The following is a 20,788-nucleotide window of genomic DNA, read 5'->3' as shown; positions in this document are numbered from 1 at the left end:
GTTTACACTACTACTGCTCCCATCTCTGTCTATGTTGTTGTTGTTGTTGTTGTTGTTCTTCTTCTTCTTCCTCTCTGCTTCAGGTCACAACTATAGATTGAGATGGTAGATTCATTTAAACATTTCACAGAACCTGAAACTTGGTAAAAAATCTTAAGGATTCAGTCACGTACCCCACTGAGCCATGTATTTAGTGTTGGACTGGCCCACAGGGGTACAGAGGTAACCCTCGGTGGATCCCATTGCTTGAGGGCCCACCCCCTTCTCTTGTGATCAGGTTCCAGACTGTGCACTTGACTGATATATTATACTGTACATGTTTCATTATACTGCACAGGAATATATTGTGTTTTTTACAGTACATTGCTGTTACTAATCTGGTATATTACCATGCATGGACAATATTTATCAAGGGGGCCAGATCGTGCTCAAATGGTTAGCCATACCTCTGTATTGGCTGACCACACTCCTAAGCATGGGCCCCTACCACTGCATTCCCCTGCTGGGCCATTAATATCCCAATGCAACATTTCATGTACAGTATTCCTGAATCCATAATAGTGCGATGTGTTTTGCAAATGTCAGATTGCTTCAGCAATACCATATCACTAAAGTAGGAAAACATCCAGAATATATCCTATACACCTCGGTGGCAATCATTATATAAGATGGACCAAAACTGATGCATACTAACAATTCACTGCCTGCAATGTAATTCATTTCCTGCAAATAAATTGCTGCATTTACTACTGCATGATTTCAGTGGACAATTAGATGTCTGTCTGTATAGGGATAATTCCCCTTTGAGGGATTGCTTGATGAGACAATTACTTGGTTTACATTATAATTGCTTGCAGTGTACACAACACTGCAGGTTTGGATCAGCCTTAAAGGTTAGTTTAGTTTTGGTTTACGAGCATGTTGTAAATTATAGTTAGTATTGGGCTGTGGGATGATAGTTTTTATCAGTATGGTAGGCAAGGGGTTGTTTTTGGCTTTTGAGGAAAGAGTGGAATAGGCTGGGAGTTGGTTTTGAGTTAGAGGAACGAAATACATGGGTTAAACTTGCAATTTTGCAATTGTCAGTAAATGTCAGTTACCACAGAAAAGTCAAGCCTCCACTCCCCCCCCCCCCCACCACCCACCCCCCTCCAATCTCCATCCCGAAATAAAATACAGCACAGGGAAAAAAAAAGTAAAGGCCCACAGGTTTGGTTTTATGGCCCCGTATATAGATGCATTTTTGCTTATTACATTTTTTTACATTAATTTCTTAACAGCCTGCCTGCAGTACAGAGGGAGAGCTACTCCATGCAATGCACTTTTACATTAAGTAATAACACTAAACAGAGGTCTTTATTCACTAAGGTGCAAGGAGCTATTACTACTAGCTAATAGCCATTCATCCTGCTACTTGTACAGCGATGCCTCTTAGTGTAAGTGCTTCTTCTCTCATTGTGTGGCTCAGTTTATGCATAATGACAGTTGAAGTGAGGTCGGGAAGTCACACTCTAACAATATGATGCTTTCCTGTTCTACCGAGAAATGGTAAATCTCCACTGATGCACTTGATGCATCATGATAATGTTACTCAACCAAATGTCAACGCCATCACTTTGTACTCTTTAAAATGGTTAAGTAGGTTACGATAAGATAGTCTACACGTCTGTATGGTTCAAGAGTATATACAGTTCTCTGTCGCTCATTTTTGTTTTTCTAGAACTCTTCTTTGTGTAATTCGATACAGTTAATAAAATTAATTTAACAACTATATAATTTAACTCAAGAATATTCTACAGAAACTATATAATAATGATTACAAAAGGAACAGCACCTGTGCACACACTTGGGGAGGAATGTAATAGACTGCAAGATGTAGGAATCTGTGTGTTTCGGCACATAGGCCCGGTGTTTTAAAGCGGCAATAATTTAAAAAGAGGCGCAGATGTGATTGAAATGCACGATGTCAGACCTGTATTGGAAATGTGCTGGGAGCTCCTGGGCAGTGAGTAGGAGGTGGCTGATCTAGCGCACGGAGATACAGTAGTCCATCTTGTGCGTGTGTTATGGGAATGCCACGGGTGTGTCACTGAACTGGTTGTGAAGTCAGAAGCTTTTGAATCACTCACAAAGGAGGCCATACAGTGATGAAGATTCTGCACCTAGCACATACTTGTCTACTTTTCAGCTCTCTCCTCTGGGAACTGAAATGAAGCAGGTGCCTGCACTTCTCACAAGTGTGCCAATCATCACTGCCCGCTAATGATGGGCAGCCAAGGCAGCCAGTGGTGTGCCAAAATGATGCAAGTATAATTCGCCCCAAGGATACACTACATGCCACTACTTTCCACTTCTATCTATAAACTTTGGGGCCCCCTCAAGATGTTGATATAAGCAGCACAACATTCCAGCTATGTCCCTAATAAAAGCTTGATAGCGAATAGGGTCGGGGACCTGGGACTATCAGCCCGGGTTGACCTTTTCAGACATAAGCCGGACCGAGTCAGTGAGCGTTCATGTGCAAAAACCCAGCTTTTAGGCTTATTATAGCGGGTATCCTATTACCCACTGTACATTACAGCGGGTAATGATATCACCCGGGGCTATCCTATTAACCTCGATAAGCTGCGGGTTAATGTGGGCTTGTGTCACCTGCATCGATGCATCTGCTCCCGTCACGTCCCGTCCCGTGTTCATATGACCCCCATCTGGCCGGGGCACCTGGGGCGAAGGAAGCAGGTTGGATGTCAGCCACAGGGCTGAGTGCCGGCTTCTGGGCACCCTCCCTGCAGTCCCCGGCAGGAAAAATCGTGGAAAAACTCCAGTTTTCTGCTCCCAATATTTCATTGCACCTAATTGGATACCCCCATGTCTGAAAGAGATATTAGAGACACATTGACAGACATGTTTGTCACTTGAGTTGAGCAGCAAGATCAGTCTGTATTTCGTCAGTTGGAAAAAGGAAGGTGTGATGTTAGTGTATTAGAATGCTTAATATTTGTAGACACTCCCTTATTAACATGTGTAAGCCTGAATCTTCAGTGATGGTCCCTAGGACCAGGGGGATGCTGGGAAGTGGGTGGTCCAGTGTGCAGTGTGCCTGGAGTTGGTGATGGAATAAAGCAGCACAGCAGTGAACTCACATGTCTCTGTGTCCTGATGACTGGATTTACAAACATATGAACAAAACAGAAGGTAAGTCAGCAGATGGGAATAGTAAACACAAAGAAAAGATCTGCACACAATATACTGTTCTTCAAAATAAGAGGTAAAGTAAAATTAAAGCTGTCACAGGTACAAATAAATTTACACATAAGCGCCTTTTTTACAAAGTGCCATGCAGGGCCGGTTCTATGATTTGTGGCGCCCCGGGCAAAATATGGGGGGCGTGGCTTCGATTGGGGGCGTGGTCAGCGCGCTGAAAGAAAAAATAAAAATAAATAAAAAGTATACTTACCATCCCCGTTCCTGATCCAGACCCCCTCCGCCGGCGGCGCCGCTCTTCTCCTCTCCTCCTCTCTTCTGTTCTCTTCGATCTATGGGAGAGACGTTATTACGTCTCTCCCATAGAACAGCATAGACACTAGAGGTTAATTATGACCCCTAGTGTCTGTGCCACTATGCTGTGCGGTGCGCGATGATGTCATCGCGCATCGCACAGCAAAGGTCCTCTAGACGAAGGGAAACTAGACCGTAGCGTCTAGTTTCCCTTCATGGAGAGGACCTTTGCTGTGCGGTGCGCGATGACGTCATCGCGCACCGCACAACTAAGGTCCTCTCCATGAAGGGAAACTAGACGCTACGCGCCTGGTTCCCTTCAAAGCGGGGGGGCACAGCATGGCACTACGGGGGGCACAGTGGCGGATCTTGCCCTGGTGCGGCGCCCTCCGGATGGCGCCGGCGCCCTCCGGAAGGCGGCGCCCCGGGCAAAAGTACCGCTTGCCCGTGGCAAGAACCGCCACTGGTGCCATGTCACATTTTATACAAAAGCATGACACAACACATGCTGTTCATAAACGTGTTGGCATCTATTATTCTTATAGTCTACAAACTACAGTACATAGGACCTTATTAAGCAGCAGTTGCAGTTTTACTATTTTAGCAAAACTGCAACTGCTATCATTCGCATACTGGGGGCTGCCAGCATGCCAATGGCGGACAGCGATGCAATCGCAATACAATTTTAGCATGGCTAATTAAGGGAAGTCCCCTGCCTGGGTAACCTGGCTGTGAAGGCAGTCGGGCCGCCGCCATTTTTGTCATTGCAGCAGCCACATGTGACATCATGCGGCCACGCCAAACCTGACCCTGTTTCCAACACCATGGCCCCGCAATGTTGCATCACCACCCTGCAATGCCAAGTCGACATGCCTGCCTGCCCGCCCTGGGAACACCTCTGCCTGTCAATCGCGATCGCATTTGCCAGCCTGTGCATGCACAGAATGGTCCCTGTATGTGCTCACTGGTCCACTAATAGGTATAATGCGATTGCATTGCATTAATGTGCCTTACTGAATAAAGCCCATCGTATGACAAACGCAAAGTCAATATTTTCAAATGGAAATTTGGGCCAAAACAGGGCATATCACAGTTCCACCAATCAGATCTACTGAAGCCTATTTCATGTTACGATGCTACGTTACACTCCTTTGTCAGCTGACAAAAACAAAAACCACTGCAGTACCAGGAACAACTGGTACAGATGGCCGGCGTGTACAGTATTTGAATATTTTTCACAAGTGTTTTTATCTTAAAACCTGCAATAATTAGACTGAGGGATGCATGGAAAGACTTTGCTTTGCTTAATTTCTTTTTGTAAAATCTATTATGGAGAGATGTAATAACCCTTGGAGAGAGATAAAGTGGACAGAGATAAAGTACCAATCAGTACAGTTTCTTGCAGCAGGCAAACCGTGCGATCGCACAGGGCTCCCGCCACGGCACTCTGTATCTCCTTTCTGCTCCCCCTCCTTCCTCTTCCCTAGTCCTCTGCTCAGGGGGGCGGAGTTTCACAGAATGATGCGGTTGTATCGTGATGTCAGCGAATACACTTTATACACCCCCTTAGCAATAAGCATTACCCTTGGCAATGAGCATGGATCCCAGAGCATGAAACCCCTGGCAATGAGCATAACACCCAGCGCATGAAACCGCTGGCAACAAGCATGACAACCAGTGCATGAAAACCCTGGCAATGAGCAGGTCATTTAAAAGTAAACAGAAGCTTTACTGTATGGCATAATGTATCACGGGCATTGCGGTGCATGGCATATTAGGGATGTAGTTATTTGGAGACCGCCGGTCACAACACCGCCACCTACGTCCCGCAAGCTGACCAACAGGGACTATTCCCACTCGTTGGTGTCCACGACACCCATAGAGTTGGAACAGGACCCTCGGTCACCACCAAGTCCGCAAGAGGCTTCTTGCGCTTGCCCCCCCCCCTCCCCCTCCCCCCGCCCGGCGGCAGCTGGTATAGTGCTACACACCAACTGGGGTGTATGGTAGTCTTGTCCTGTGAGGCCACGCCTATTTTAGTGGGACCACACCCATTTATTGAGGCCATGTCCCTCACCTGAAAATCATTTTTTATGTCTGGGGGGTGTTTGAATGACTATGGGGGTGCATTTTTTTAATGCTCGCACTGGGAGCCAAATTGTTGAGAAACAGCCCCGTTACCAATAAACTAGCTCCTGACAGTTTTCAAACACAGCTTGTGACATGGCAGTGAGGAGTTGAGTGGCTGGTACTTTATCTCATACATGCTGACTTTTGGCTGCTCCCTCTGAGAGGCAGCAGCCAGTTCGGCTCACCAGGGGGCGGGATCCACATCAAGGGGTTGGTCCATTGGTGTGAGATGTGATTGCGTCATCGTGGCCTGCCCCTGTCTATGCATTGCCTATGGAGGTGGGGCTATGATGTTGCGATTCACCCCGCCCATCGGTGCTGCTCTGCCATGCAGCCTTAGTTTTTAGTCTTAAATGTATAATATGTCTACTGTACAGTTGTATATGTGCAGTATGAACTCATATGTGTAATGTATGCTACGTTTTTCCTCCTTCATGTTGCTGCTTGGCGATGCATTGTACCACAAAGAATTCCTAGTGTACGTGAGTACACCTGGCCAATAAAGCTGATTCTGATTCTGATTCTGATTCTGTTTCTCTCAGTGTGGACAGGTGCAGGCAGCTGCAGGGGGTACCAGCAGGTTGCAGGAGACTTGACCACTTCTCTACATGGCCGTGAGTGCCACGCAATTTTCAGGAGCCTCCTGGCCATTTTGGGAGATTAGGCATGTATGCTTTATCCAGAAAGCGGTTAAAATACCGCTAGTCAGGATCCCAGCGGTCTCAATGGCGACTCCGGAATCCTGACTAGCAGTGAAATGCCACTGTTGGAATATCGTCGAGGTAGGTGAGTCTCCCTCTATGAGTGTTCACGACACCCATAGATGGAGAATATAACCTGTGGCGAGCGCAACGAGTCACCATGCTCGCAGCGGCTTTCAAGAGCTCGCCCCGCTGACAGTATACGGATGGCCGGGATGCCGTTGTCGGTATACTGACTGCCGGCATCCCATCCACCAGTAATTTATACTGAACCTTTTTGTCTACATCCACTTTATCTCTCTCCTTAGTACATAGGGGGTCATTCCAAGCATTTGGTCGCAGCGCAGCGATCAGGCTAAAAACGGCAGTTCTGCGCATGCGGCGCAATGCGCACGAGCGACGTACGGGCACAACAAATGATGTTGTTTTGCACAGGCTGTAGTGATGCATTTCAGTCGCACTGGTTGCCGCAGAGTGATTGACATGGAGTGGGCGTTTCTGGGTGGCAACTGATCGTTTTCAGGGAGTGTTTGGAAAAACGCAGGCGTGCCAGGGAAAACGCAGGCATGGCTGGGCGAACGCTGGGCGGGTGTGTGACGTCAAATCCTGAACTGAACAGTCTGAAGTGATCACAAGCGCTGAGTAGGTTTTGAGCTACTCTGAAACTACACAAAAATTTTTTGCAGGCACCCTGCGATACAACCGTTCGCACTTTGCTAAGCTAAAATACATTCCCAGTGGGCGGCGGCATAGCATTTGCACGGCTGCTAAAAACTGCTAGCGAGCGATCAACTCGGAATGACCCCCATAGTCCCCTCAGATTCATTTAATTAGTATGTTCATAGACTTGAGTAACTGTACAGCATATGTGCAGCATATGTTTTATGCAATGTACACGCAGTTTATTGTTTCATGCTAGATATAGATATTTACAATATACTTCTGAACTGATACATTTTTCTTAATTTATGTAATATGCTGCAGGAAACTAGTGTATGTATGTTATTCAAAGTTGGATACACTTGTAAATCCCAGCAGCTTTTTCATATGTTTATTACAATTTCTGCCTAATGTGAACAACAGCTTTAATTCAAATATACACAGTGAACAGCTTTGGATTTATTGCCAGTCTGTGTTATGCAGCTGGTCTGGTCCTGGAGGAATGAAACCAATATCAACAACTTGAAGAACTCAACTTTTTATTGAACAATTTAACTTTTTAAACAAAGACTCACAAGGCAAAAAGGGTTAATAAGCTGGTAGAAAAATGATGGTTGATTTAAACTAGTGTTTTGAATTGTGATATACATTCTCTCTAACTATGGTGGTCATTCCGAGTTGTTCGCTCGTTGCCGATTTTCGCTATGCTGAGATTTGTTGCTAACTGCGCATGCGCATGGTACGCAGAGCGCATGCGCTAAGTTATTTAACACAAAACTTAGTAGATTTGCTGGTGTTCGTGCGGCGATTTTCAGTCGTAGTGATGATCGGTGAATGATTGACAGGAAAGGGGCGTTTCTGGGTGGTAACTGAGCGTTTTCCGGGAGTGTGCTAAAAAACGCAGGCATGTCAGGGAAAAATGCGGGAGTGTCTGGAGAAACGGGGGAGTGGCTGGCCGAACGCAGGGCGTGTTTGTGACGTCAAACCAGGAACTAAACGGACTGAGCTGATCGCAATCTAGGAGTAGGTCTGGAGCTACTCAGAAACTGCAAGAAAATATTTAGTAGCAATTCTGCTACTCTTTCGTTCGCTATTCTGCTAAGCTAAGATACACTCCCAGAGGGTGGCGGCCTAGCGTTTGCAATGCTGCTAAAAGCAGCTAGCGAGCGAACAACTCGGAATGAGGGCCTATATTACCAGTTCGATGATCTAATGTAGTTCTTAGAAAAGACATTTGGATTAAGTGCCCAGAGTTATCTCAACCATCATTCCCAAGATGCAACAGTGGTGCATTCCAGGGACGTGCGTTGAGGTAAATGGCTCAGGAGGCACTGGCTAGTACCAGAGCCAGATTTACGCACAATATATGAACCCAAGGGTACATGTGGGCATTATACACATGTGCAGCAGTATATATTGCTGGAAATTTGGTGAGTTTTGATCAGAGATAGCACTGCCTCACCTGCCATAGACTTTTTACTTCAGAGTTTTGACTATCAAAACTCAGGTGTATACGTTAGTATGACTGGAAAGGCTCTACCTCACCTGCCTCACCCCACCGCACGTCACTGGTGCACCCACGTGATTGACATACTTCATTTAAATAGTAATAAATTCTCAATAATATTGGACAAGATATACTAAGCTTCAAAAAGTGATAACGTGGAGAGTGATAAAGTACTAGCCAATAAGCTCCTTACTGCCATGTTACAGGCTGTGTTTAAAAAATGACAGGAGCTGGTCAGTCATACTTGCCTACTCTCCCGGAATGGCCGGGAGGCTCCTGAAAATCGGGTGACCCTCCCGGCCCCCCGGAAGAGCAGGCAAGTCTCCCGATCAGGGGTCCCCCCTGCCAGGCCGCCCTCTTAACGAGTAAAGTGGGAGGTCCGGGCAGGCGTTGACGTGATTCTTGTTGATTCGCATCATCATAGCCAAGCCCCCTGCTGTATAATGTCGGTAATAGTGGCATTACACAGCGGGGGGTGTGGCTTAAATGATGCAATCCATTGGCCGTGCCCCTTTCCACCTCCGCCACACCCCAGTTCCGCCTCTGCCCCCCCCTTCACGTCACGTCACTGTCTGCCCCCCTGCTGAGCCGTCCTGGCTGCTCTCTCCCGGAGAGAGCAGCCATAAAGTCGGCAAGTATGTGGTCAGTTAGTAGTTTATCTCTCTCCACTTCACCTTTCAAGGCTAAAGGTGTGAGATTTTGACTATATAGTCAAAATCTTATGAAAAGTTAGTGCATATCTCAAGGTGTTAGGCAGCTTGCGATACAGATTCGATCCCGAAGCTTGCTCTCGTGGTGTCGGTATCGTAAGGCTAGATAGACTGTGCAGGCAAGTCAATCTTGACTATCTAGTGTACTATCTGGTACAAAGTATAGTCAAAATTGGCACAAAGGGTGTGTACACACGGTGAGATCCCTGCTATGTTCGATTTTGACTATGCGATTTCCCTTGAACTCCCCCAGAGCCCAGATAGCACAGATAGGACAGATTTTGACTATCTGTGCTTGAGATTTTGTCTATGTACGATTTTGACTAAGTGCCAATTTTGACTATACTTTATACTATATAGTACACTAGATAGTCAAGATTGACTTGCCTGCACAGTCTACCTAGCCTTACGATACCGACCCCACGGGAGCACGCATCGGATCGAATCTGTATCGCAAGCTGCCTAGCACCATGAGATATGCACAGTTAATTTGGCTCGCTAGAAACAGGTCTGGGCTTTATATTAAGGTTTCAGTACTGGGTTTGAGCGCTGGGTTGTGAGCTAGCAGACTCCCTCTGTGTTTCTCTGACAGGCTTTACTGTGGGTCTGTCCCCTATCTGCCCAGTGTGTCAGTGGGTGTCGGTACACGTGTGTCGGCATGTCTGAGGCTGGGTGTTCTTCCTAGGAGGAGACTGTGTTAGGGACAGAAATGGCTGTGGGAGTGACCATGTCGGCACCGCCGACTCCTGATTGGGTAAATGTGTTGAATGCCTTGAATGCTAATGTGGCTCTTATTAATAAGAGATTGGATACATCTGAATCTCAGAACCAGGCATGGAAGAAATCTGTGGAGGATGTGTTATCACAGGTCCAGAACCCCTCGGGGTCACATAAACGTTCATTTGCTCAGTTGGCAGACACATATACCGACACGGACACTGACTCCAGTGTCGACTATAGTGATGCCAAATTAGACCCAAAGTTGGCAAAGAATATTCAGTACATGATTGTGGCAATAAAAGACGTGTTAAATATCACTGAGGACCCTGCTGTTCCTGATACTAGGGTCTGTATGTATAAGGGAAAGAAACCTTTTTTTGAGAAAATGTGGGAAAATCCTGACAAAAAGTTCTGATTCCCAAGAGGATTCAGGTGACGTATCCATTCCCCTCTGGGGATAGAGAAAAGTGGGAGTCTTCCTCCATTGTGGACAAGGCTCTGTCACGGTAGTCTAAAAAGGTGGCTTTACCGTCTCCTGACACGGCAGCCTTAAGGAAAATGCGTTAAAATCCATTTACGTCACCACACACACTACTCAGACCAACCATTGCATAGGCGTGGATGAGTAGTGCTATTGAAAAGTGGGCAGATAACTTGTCATCTGATATACATACCCTAGATAGGGATAGTATCTTTTTAACTCTGGGTTATATCAGGGACGCTGCAGCCTACCTAAAGGAGGCGGCGATGGATATTGGCATTTTGGGAGCAAAAGCCAATGCCATGGCAATTTCAGCTAGGCTCTAAGAAAGCTATGGAGTCTCTCCCATATAAAGGTAGTGTTTTGTTTGGTGAGGGTCTCACTGGTTTGGTATCTACGGCTACCGCGGGTAAGTCGTCTTTTTTGCCTTATGTTCCTCCACAACAAAAGAAAGGCCATTTTCAGATGCAGTCCCTTTGGCCAAATAAATACAAAAAAAGGCAGAGGTTATTCCTTCCTCGCTAATAGGGCAAGAGGAAAAGGTAAAAGATCTCCAGCCGTCGCAGCTTCCCAGGAGCAGAAGTCCTCCCTGGCTTCTGCCCAGTCCACCGCATGATGCTGGGGCTTCACTGAGGGAGTCCACACCGGCGTGGGCTCGTCTCAAGCTCTTCAGTCAATTCTGGGCTCGTTCGGCCCTGGACCCATGGGTTTTAGAAATAGTGTCCCAGGGGTACAAACTGGAGTTTCAAGACGTTCCCCTCACCGATTTTTCAAATCGGCCTTACCAGCTTCTCTTCCGGACAGGCAGGTTGTATGTGATGCAATACAAAAGTTATGCCTAAATCAGGTCATTATCAGGGTTCCCCCGTCTCAACAGGGAGAAGGCTTTTATTCCAGCCTGTTTGTGGTCCCAAAGCCGGACTGTTTGGGCAGACCAATTCTGAACCTAAAGTCCCGCAATCTTTACCTAAGAAAATTCAAATTCAAGATGGAATCTCTCCGATCAGTGATCTCCAGTCTGAAGGAAGGGGATTTCATGGTGTCGGTCGACATAAAGGATGCCTACTTACACATCCCCATATATCCTCCGCATCAGGCTTACCTAAAGTTTGCTATTCAGGATTGTCATTACCAATTTCAGACATTGCCGTTTGGTCTGTCCACGGCTCCGAGGATTTTCACCAAGGTAATGGCGGAAATGATGATTCTCCTTCGCAGGCAAGGAGTCCCAATTATCCCTTACTTGGACGATCTCCTGATAAAGGCGAGATCCAAAGACAAACTGGTCCAGGACATTACGCTATCCCTGACAGTTTTACAACAACATGGTTGGATCCTAAACTTGCAAAAGTCACAGTTGAATCCGACAAAAGGGCTGTCGTTCTTGGGAATGATTCTGGACACAGAATTACAGAGAGTGTTTCTTCCAGAAGAAAAAGCTCTGGAAATCCAGAGTTTGGTCAAACAGATTCTGAAACTGGCGAAAGTGTTGATCCATCAATGCACTCGTTTGCTGGGAAAGATGGTGGCGGCCTATGAGGCCATTCAATTTGGCAGGTTCCATGCCAGAGTGTTTCAGTGGGACCTGTTGGTCAAGTGGTCCGGATCCCATCTACACACTTCCAGGGAAGATGGACAAGCCAGGAAGTTTGTCTACACATAAACGTTCTAGAGTTAAGAGCCATTTACAATGGTCTTCTTCAAGCGGAACGTCTCCTTTAAAACCTGCCCATACTAATCCAGTCTGACAATATAACAGCAGTAGTGCACATAAACCGCCAGGGCGGAACAAAGAGCAGAGCGGCAATGGCAGAGGCCGCAAAAGTTCTCCGCTGGGCAGAAAGACATACAAGCGCTCTGTCAGCAATCTTCATTCCAGGAGTGGACAACTGGGAAGCAGACTTCCTCAGCAGACACGATCTCCATCCAGGAGAATGGGGTCTTCATCAAGAAGTCTTCGCAGAAGTGACAAGTCTTTGGGGAATTCCTCAAATAGACATGATGGGGTCTCACCTCAACAAGAAACTTCTGAGCTATTGTTCCAGGTCGAGGGACCCTCAAGCAATAGCTGTGGACACGCTAGTGACACCATTGGTGTTTCAGTCGGTGTATGTGTTTCCTCCGCTTCCACTGATATCTAGGGTGCTAAAGATCAGAAGACGAACAAGGGTTCAGGCGATCCTCATTGTTCTGGACTGGCCGAGGAGGGCTTGGTATCCAGATCTTCAGGAATTACTCTCAGGAGATCCCTGGCCTCTTCCTCTACAAGAGGATCTGTTACAGCAGGGGCCGTGCGTATATCACGACTTACCGCGGCTACGTTTGACGGCTTGGCGGTTGAACGCCGGATCTTAGCCCGAAAGGGTATTCCCAGTGAAGTCATTCCCACACTTCTTCAGGCTAGGAAAGATGTAACTGCAAAACATTATCACCGTATTTGGAGAAAATATGTGTCTTGGTGTGAATCCAAGAGGGCTCCTACGGAAGAATTTCAGCTGGGGCGTTTTATCCATTTTCTGCAAGCAGGTGCGGATGCGGGCCTGAACTTAGGCTCCATCAAAGTACAAATTTCGTCCATATCAATTTGCTTTCAAAAAGAATTGGCCTCCCTTCCAGAAGTTCAGACTTTCGTGAAGGGTGTTTTGCACATCCAACCTCCCTTTGTGCCCCCAGTGGCACCATGGGATCTGGTGTTGCAGTTCCTTCAATCACATTGGTTTGAACCTTTACAGAAGGTAGAGTTAAAATTTCTCACTTGGAATGTGGTCATGTTATTGGCCTTAGCATCCGCAAGACGGGTGTCTGAATTAGTGGCCTTGTCTCACAAGAGTCCGTATTTAATCTTCCGTGAAGATAGAGCAGAGTTGAGAACTCGTCAACAATTTCTGCCGAAGGTGGTTTCATCGATCCACATGAACCAGCCTATTGTGGTGCCAGTGGCTACTGATGTTTTTACTGAATCAAAAATCTCTCGATGTGGTCAGGGCTTTAAAGATTTATGTCACCAGAATGGCTCCACTTAGGAAAACTGAAGTTTTGTTTGTCCTGTATGCTTCCAGCAAGATTGGAAATCCTGCTTCTAAGCAGACTCTTGGGCGCAGGATCTGTAATACGATTCAGCATGCTCATTCTACGGCTGGATTGCCGTTACCGAAATTAGTGAAGGCCCATTCTACCAGAAAGGTGGGCTCATCCTGGGCGGCTGCCCGAGGGGTCTCGGCATTACAACTCTGCCGAGCAGCTACTTGGTCGGGTTCAAACAGTTTTACAAAATTTTACAAGTTTGATAGAGGACCTCATGTTTGGTCAATCGGTGCTGCAGAGTCATCTGCACTCTCCCGTCCATTCTAGAGCTTTGGTATAAACCCCATGGTTCTTGAAGTGTCCCCAGCATCCTCTAGGACGTATGAGAAAATAGTATTTTAATACCTACCGGTAAATCCTTTTCTCTTAGTCCATAGAGCAAGCATTCCCAACCACGGTCCTCAAGGCACACCAACAGTGCAGGTTTTAGTTATATCCAGGCTTCAGCACAGATGGTTAAATCAAAATAACTGAGGTACTAATTAAGTCACCTGTGTTCAAGCCTGGATATCACTAGAACCTGCACTGTTGGTGTGCCTTGAGGACCGCGGTTGGGAATGCCTGCCATAGAGGATGCTGGGCGCCGTCCCAGTGCGGACTCTATCTGCAGTTCTTACTTACTAAGTTTTGGTTATGTTACACACCAGTTCTTTTTCTGTTGTAGTCAGCCTGTTGCTGACATTGTTCATGCCGTTGACTGGATTTCTGTTAAATGCCATGTTGTACGGCGTATTTGTGGTGTGAGCTGGTATGTATTGCACCTTAGTTTAACAATAAATCCTTTCCTCAAAATGTCTGTCTCCCTGGGCTATAACTGGAGTCTGGAGAAGGGGCATAGAGGGAGGAGCCAGTTCACACCCATTCAAAGTCTTAAAGTGCCCATGTCTCCTGCGGATCCCGTCTATACCCCCATGGTTCTTGAAGTGTCCCCAGCATCCTCTATGGACTAAGAGAAAAGGAATTAAAATCCTATTTTTTTAGTACATATCGCCAAAATGTATTGTTGTGATACATTCTGTAAATGTTTTTAATTTAGACAAGCCAAATTCAATATGGTTTCACTATGAATTATGTGTTAAAACTAAACTAGCCAGTTTTTTCCATAGTCTGTAAATTCTGAAATGGGGATTTTGAAATAGCAAATGAAAAGGGGAATTTCGAAGGTTGTGCCATTGCAAATGTTTTACTTATCCCTAGTTTTTAATTTTAATTCACTATAATAAAACTGCGACTTACAGTATTTGATCAAACTTTGTAATATATGAATTAATGATTTTATTCCTGCATTAAGCAAATACATTTATATTGATGATTTATAAAATAGGACATACTCTTTGAATATCAGTGCTGTTGTATTCCTTTCATTGGCCTTTTCATCTGGAGCTAAATGTTAAAGGTTCCGAAAAAGTGGCAATGGTTGGGTTATTTACAGTATTATTTCAAATAGCATTTTCTATAAATCGCTGCTTTAAATTCCACAGCATGATTGCCATGAAATGATGCATGTGATTGGCTGTTGGCAATATCCCAGATACTAAAAGGATTGGAAGATGACCATAGAACGGTCATCTGCCAAAGGGGGCTTACTTTGTGGTGCACTCTTTTTTTGTATCAAGTATGAATTAATTGTATATTTAAAACTTAACATTTATTGGTTATTTTTAATATTCTAGCCAAAAGATGGACATGAACAACATATAACGGTCAGCATTGACCTATAGAGAAATATAAGTGTCTTAAGGTTTAACTGATCAGATAATAGTCTCGGATTAAATACCTTTTTAACTAAAAAACCACACTTATATTATAGCTTTAATGAACAATGAGTGAAAATATAACTCAATTATAATGGGTGGAGAGATTGGTAACGGTAATATTTTATAATAACGTTACCTAGGTCTCTCTTTGATTACCCGATTTGCGGTCCTCTTTGCCTCTGTAATGGCACTCCTTTCTTAATAAGGAATAAGTTTTAAGCAAAAAAAATTATACAAATAAAAAGTAACAATGAAAATGAAAAGTGATGTCCTCTAATTAGGCAGGAGCAGTGGAAATTATTTCACAACATGTGATATTTACCAGCACACCATGAAGCCTTTAGAGTTTTGAATGATTTGTAATGCAATTTCCCCGATATGAGTCTGGGAATTATGTGCAACTGGTCATCAGAATTGGTTAATAATAACAGCACTGTTCTTCTGGCCTGCATGTGCTTTAAAACATAATTAGCAACACATATCATTTCACTGATGTGAACAAGCCTGTGGTGAAACGTACGTCATCTATCTACCGATTGACCAGACGCACACTGTCTCCGGGAGCGTGGAATCCCCAAACCCGACCCGGCGTCCGGTCACGTGAGCGGTCCTCTGCACTCATTGTGCACCTACGATTACCGAGGCACACCCGCAATTTACTCTCTCAGAGCGGCTCTCTCATCCGCAGCAGGTCTCCCACTGCCCCTGCACTGTGGCGGCACAACAGGGGAACGGAGATCATGCCTGAGGACAGCAGAAGCAACTCGCACTCCTTCCTTCTGTCCCAGTAGACGGTAATACCTGAACTCTCATCACTCCCATTCACTGATTTTATTCACATGGGGTGACAGTAGATAGGGAGATTAGCCGATGCTTACTGGGACACCTGTACCTTTCTCAGAAAGATTCCAATGTGTGCTTTTTATTCATGGTCATCTGCATAGACCATTCATATTTATGTTTCACTGATCTTTTTGATTTAGGGACTTATGCTTTTTTGAAATGAACTAGTGCAGCCTGATTTATCTCTCTACTTATGATTTGCATAATCGAAGATTTTTTAGACATAGGAGGCACGGAAATTCCATCTGCTAGCTATGCATATTTGTTATAAAAGCTACCTGCTGCATTTACACTTGCATATCTAATGTGCAACTATATGGTCTTACTGATACTGACCTTTAGCGCTGAATCCTTATCTCCTTGCAGCATACACTGGCTTCCACTACCGAACGCATTTACACCTGTTTATTTATTATGTTGATTGGACAGTAATAGTCTTGTGTTGCTAATTATGCTTTAATAAGCTCATTCAGGCAAAATAGTGTCAATGACACGGATTAATTCTGACGACCAAGGTGCACCAATTTCGATCTGTTTGCTATGCATATTTGTTAACAGTTATCTGTCACAATTACACCTGATTCTCTAAGGTGCAGCCATATGATCTGATTAACTCTGCATAGACCGTATCATCCATGTGATTGCTTTACGGATTTTTCGATTCGGGGGAATGATATGTGTTGCTTATTATGCTTAAAATACACGCAGATCAAAAAAGTGGAGTCAATACTATGAACTTTGACGACCAAGGTGCACTAATCATTATTTGTCTGCTATGCGTATTTGTTAACAGCCACCTGCTACAATTACATCTGCCTGTTTAATGTGCAGCCATTTGATCTGATTGATATCAGTCTCTAGCACTGAATCTTTATCTTTTTGCAGTACATATTGGCTTCCACACATATTAGACAGTGACACCAGGTCATCTATTGTGTTGATTGTACAGGAAATGATATGTGTCGATTGTACAGGAAATGATATGTGTTGCTAATTATGTTTTAAAGCACATGCAGGCCAGAAGAACAGTGCTGTTATTATTAACCAATTCTGATGACCAGTTGCACATATTTCCCAGACTCATATCGGGGAAATTGCATTACAAATCATTCAAAACTCTAAAGGCTTCATGGTGTGCTGGTAAATATCACATGTTGTGAAATAATTTCCACTGCTCCTGCCTAATTAGAGGACATCACTTTTCATTTTCATTGTTACTTTTTATTTGTATAATTTTTTTTGCTTAAAACTTATTCCTTATTAAGAAAGGAGTGCCATTACAGAGGCAAAGAGGACCGCAAATCGGGTAATCAAAGAGAGACCTAGGTAACGTTATTATAAAATATTACCGTTACCAATCTCTCCACCCATTATAATTGAGTTATATTTTCACTCATTGTTCATTAAAGCTATAATATAAGTGTGGTTTTTTAGTTAAAAAGGTATTTAATCCGAGACTATTATCTGATCAGTTAAACCTTAAGACACTTATATTTCTCTATAGGTCAATGCTGACCGTTATATGTTGTTCATGTCCATCTTTTGGCTAGAATATTAAAAATAACCAATAAATGTTAAGTTTTAAATATACAATTAATTCATACTTGATACAAAAAAAGAGTGCACCACAAAGTAAGCCCCCTTTGGCAGATGACCGTTCTATGGTCATCTTCCAATCCTTTTTTTCTCTAGACATTGTGTATTTGCTTACGGGTGCACCTCCAGCCGAATATAAATGGATAATGGCATTTTGTCTCTCCAATCTGAATGCTATTGCTGGTTCTTATGTAAATGTGTTTTCTCTTACTCTCTGTATATACCTTTAAGCCTGTGCACAGCCCGCTAGACTATACGTCTTCCCCTTTTCAAATATCCCAGATACTATCTGCTTCATGACAGGCAGCAAAAGTGGGCGGGCACATCGTTTTTTTAATGTATTTTTTAAAAGAAGATATTTTATTTTAATTAGATTTTTCATTAGACTACAGCTGACCAAGGAATATTTTTATCACACATTTAATAACATAGTAAAGAGGTTTTATACTTACATAAACTTTGTGTCTTTCTGTTTACTATTTTTACTATTATCACCCTAAGGTCTGCCTGTTGTTAAGCAGATGCATTTGGCATCCCGGCAGTTATGTGACCGACGCCGGAATCCCGATACCCTTCAGGAGACGGGCGCTGAAACACTGCCAGCTGATATCCCAAAGGTGAGTATCAGGGTGGGGGTTATGGCCTTAGGGTTGAAGGGTTAGGGTTAGACACTATGGGGGGTTAGGGTTAAGCACTAGGGGGACTAGCCATAGCTGACACCACTGGAGGGTTAGCTGTAGCTGACACTCCCGGAGGGTTAGCCTTAGCCAACACCCCCGGAGGGTTAGGATAGGGTAGGGGAGAGGGATAAATACCCCTGTCCGGTGTAAGGATTCTCACTGTCATGTGACAACCGGCATCCCGACCACTGGAATTTCATACCCAACCCAGGGAAACAAGTAACTATACATACAGTATCTCAGTAATATCATAGGGCAGCCTCTGGTATGCCCGAATCCACCATTATTCTGTCTGGAGTAAAACTAGTACTTGTAAGAATTTCCATGTTTATATATTATGATTCTATGAATGAAAAGTTTGTAACACAAACTTTATTGGCTTAACAATTTCTGAATTTTTTCAAAGCAATTGCTAGAAACTTGCTGTGCTCAGTGGTATCTTTCCACTTGATTGTCTCTCTTTTATTTTTAGAATAACTCTTTAATTACAAAATGAGATTTGCTAAATGTTTCCATATTTTTGTTGCTCGCCAGGCCCTCCCACAACCTTGCTCATCGAGTTTAATTAACTAGTATAAAGTACTACAAGTAATAATCCATGCTATAACAACTTATATGTTTTTGTTTTTGTTTTTACTGTCTGCAATCATGGAGGAGGTGTACTAAGCCTTGTAGAAAGATACAGTGGAGAGAGTACAGCCTATCAGCTCCTAACTGCCATGTAACAGGCTGTGTTTGAAATCAGACATAAGCTGAGTGGTTGGTTTTATCTCTCTTCACTGTATCTCTCCCTAAACTTAGTACATCTCTCCTTAATAGTTTTTGCAAAAGTAAATAAAAAATTAAACAAAGCAAAGTCTATCCATTACTATTCAATTGTATTTACTATTCGTAAATAGGGGCTAATTCAGACCTGTTTGCTCGCTAGGGTTTTTTTTTCAGTCCTGCGTTTGCATAGTCGCCGCCCACAGGGGAGTGTATTTTCCCTTTGCAAGTGTGTGAACGCATGTGTAGCAGATCTGTACAAACAAATTTTGTGCAGTCTCTGAGTAGCCCAGGACTTACTAAGACGCTGCGATCACATCAGCCTGTCCGGGACCGGAATTGACATCTGGAACCCTCCCTGCAAACGCTTAGACATGCCTGCGTTTTTCCAAACTCTCCAAGAAACAGTCAGTTGCCACCCACAAACGCCTTCTTCCTGTTAATCTCCTTGCAAACGCCCGTGCGAACAGATCCTTCGCACAAACCTATCGCTGAGCGGTGATCCGCTTTGTACCCGTGCGACGCGCCTGTGCATTGTGGTGCATACGCATGCGCAGTTTAGACCTGATCGCCCACTGTACGAAAATGCAGCCTAGTGATCAGGTCTGAATTAGGCCCATAATGACCAGCACCAATAACTGCAGGAAAGTTTCACATTTCCGTTCTTTATGCTGAAATTAAAAAACTGCTAAATGTATAAAATATTCATATAACACAGACAGATGAATGCGACAGTCACATACTGTATACAATCCTGGGAACTGTTCACACCAGACAGAACAGTGCCCCTAATATTACATTACAGCTCTCTCGATATCCCAGTTGCACTATAGTATAATGTTATACCAAAATATTTAAACCTTACAGATATATTTATTTGAAAATGTTGCAGTGATCGTTTACATAGGAACACTTTTTATTTTACCTTTAATTGGACATTGAGGAGTATTCTGAAATACACAGTGGGAGCAATAAAATAACTGCATTGTAGTACTCTTTGTTTCTCGTTACTTAAAGGGTCATAAAAAATGCAGTACCTTCTTAGCATGATTTGAAGAGGACAATTAAGAGAAATCAATAGGAGTTATACATCCCATCTTGTTTGCCTGTGCAATGTAAAACTCACACAGACAGAGAGCTGCAAATAATTAATAATGAGATTGACCGTATGTCCGGGGAGTTGGACTCCAGCGGGGAGAATCTTCAGGCTGTCAGCGGGTGAGGCTCGTCATGTCTTTCAGTCACCAGCCTTTCTCTTTAGACTAGAGATGACAATGACACAGGGATTGACATATGGTGACTGGTGAAAAGATACAGACCAGTAATTAATTTTAGAAAGAGGCATATTGTAACAAGCGACTTTGTAACTTGTGTCAGGCAAAAATAAAATCTAAATTTACAATGATACCCAGCTTATTTAAGAGATAACTATTTTGTTAATTGTAAGCTTGCACGGTATATAATATAATCTTAATATAACATTTTGTGTCATTGAACATTGTAATATGTTATAAGAGACAAATAGGCTCTCTTGCTATATACCTGCTTTATGGTGTCACTTCAATAGCTATTTATTAACATTGCTCAGTGGTGCAAATTTGCACTCAAACCATAGTAACCAATTAACAATTATCTTTTAAATGTCTTGTGTCTGCT

Source organism: Pseudophryne corroboree, chromosome 7 (assembly GCF_028390025.1).
Source record: "Pseudophryne corroboree isolate aPseCor3 chromosome 7, aPseCor3.hap2, whole genome shotgun sequence".
NCBI lineage: Eukaryota > Metazoa > Chordata > Amphibia > Anura > Myobatrachidae > Pseudophryne > Pseudophryne corroboree.
This window is presented reverse-complemented; position numbering follows the sequence as displayed.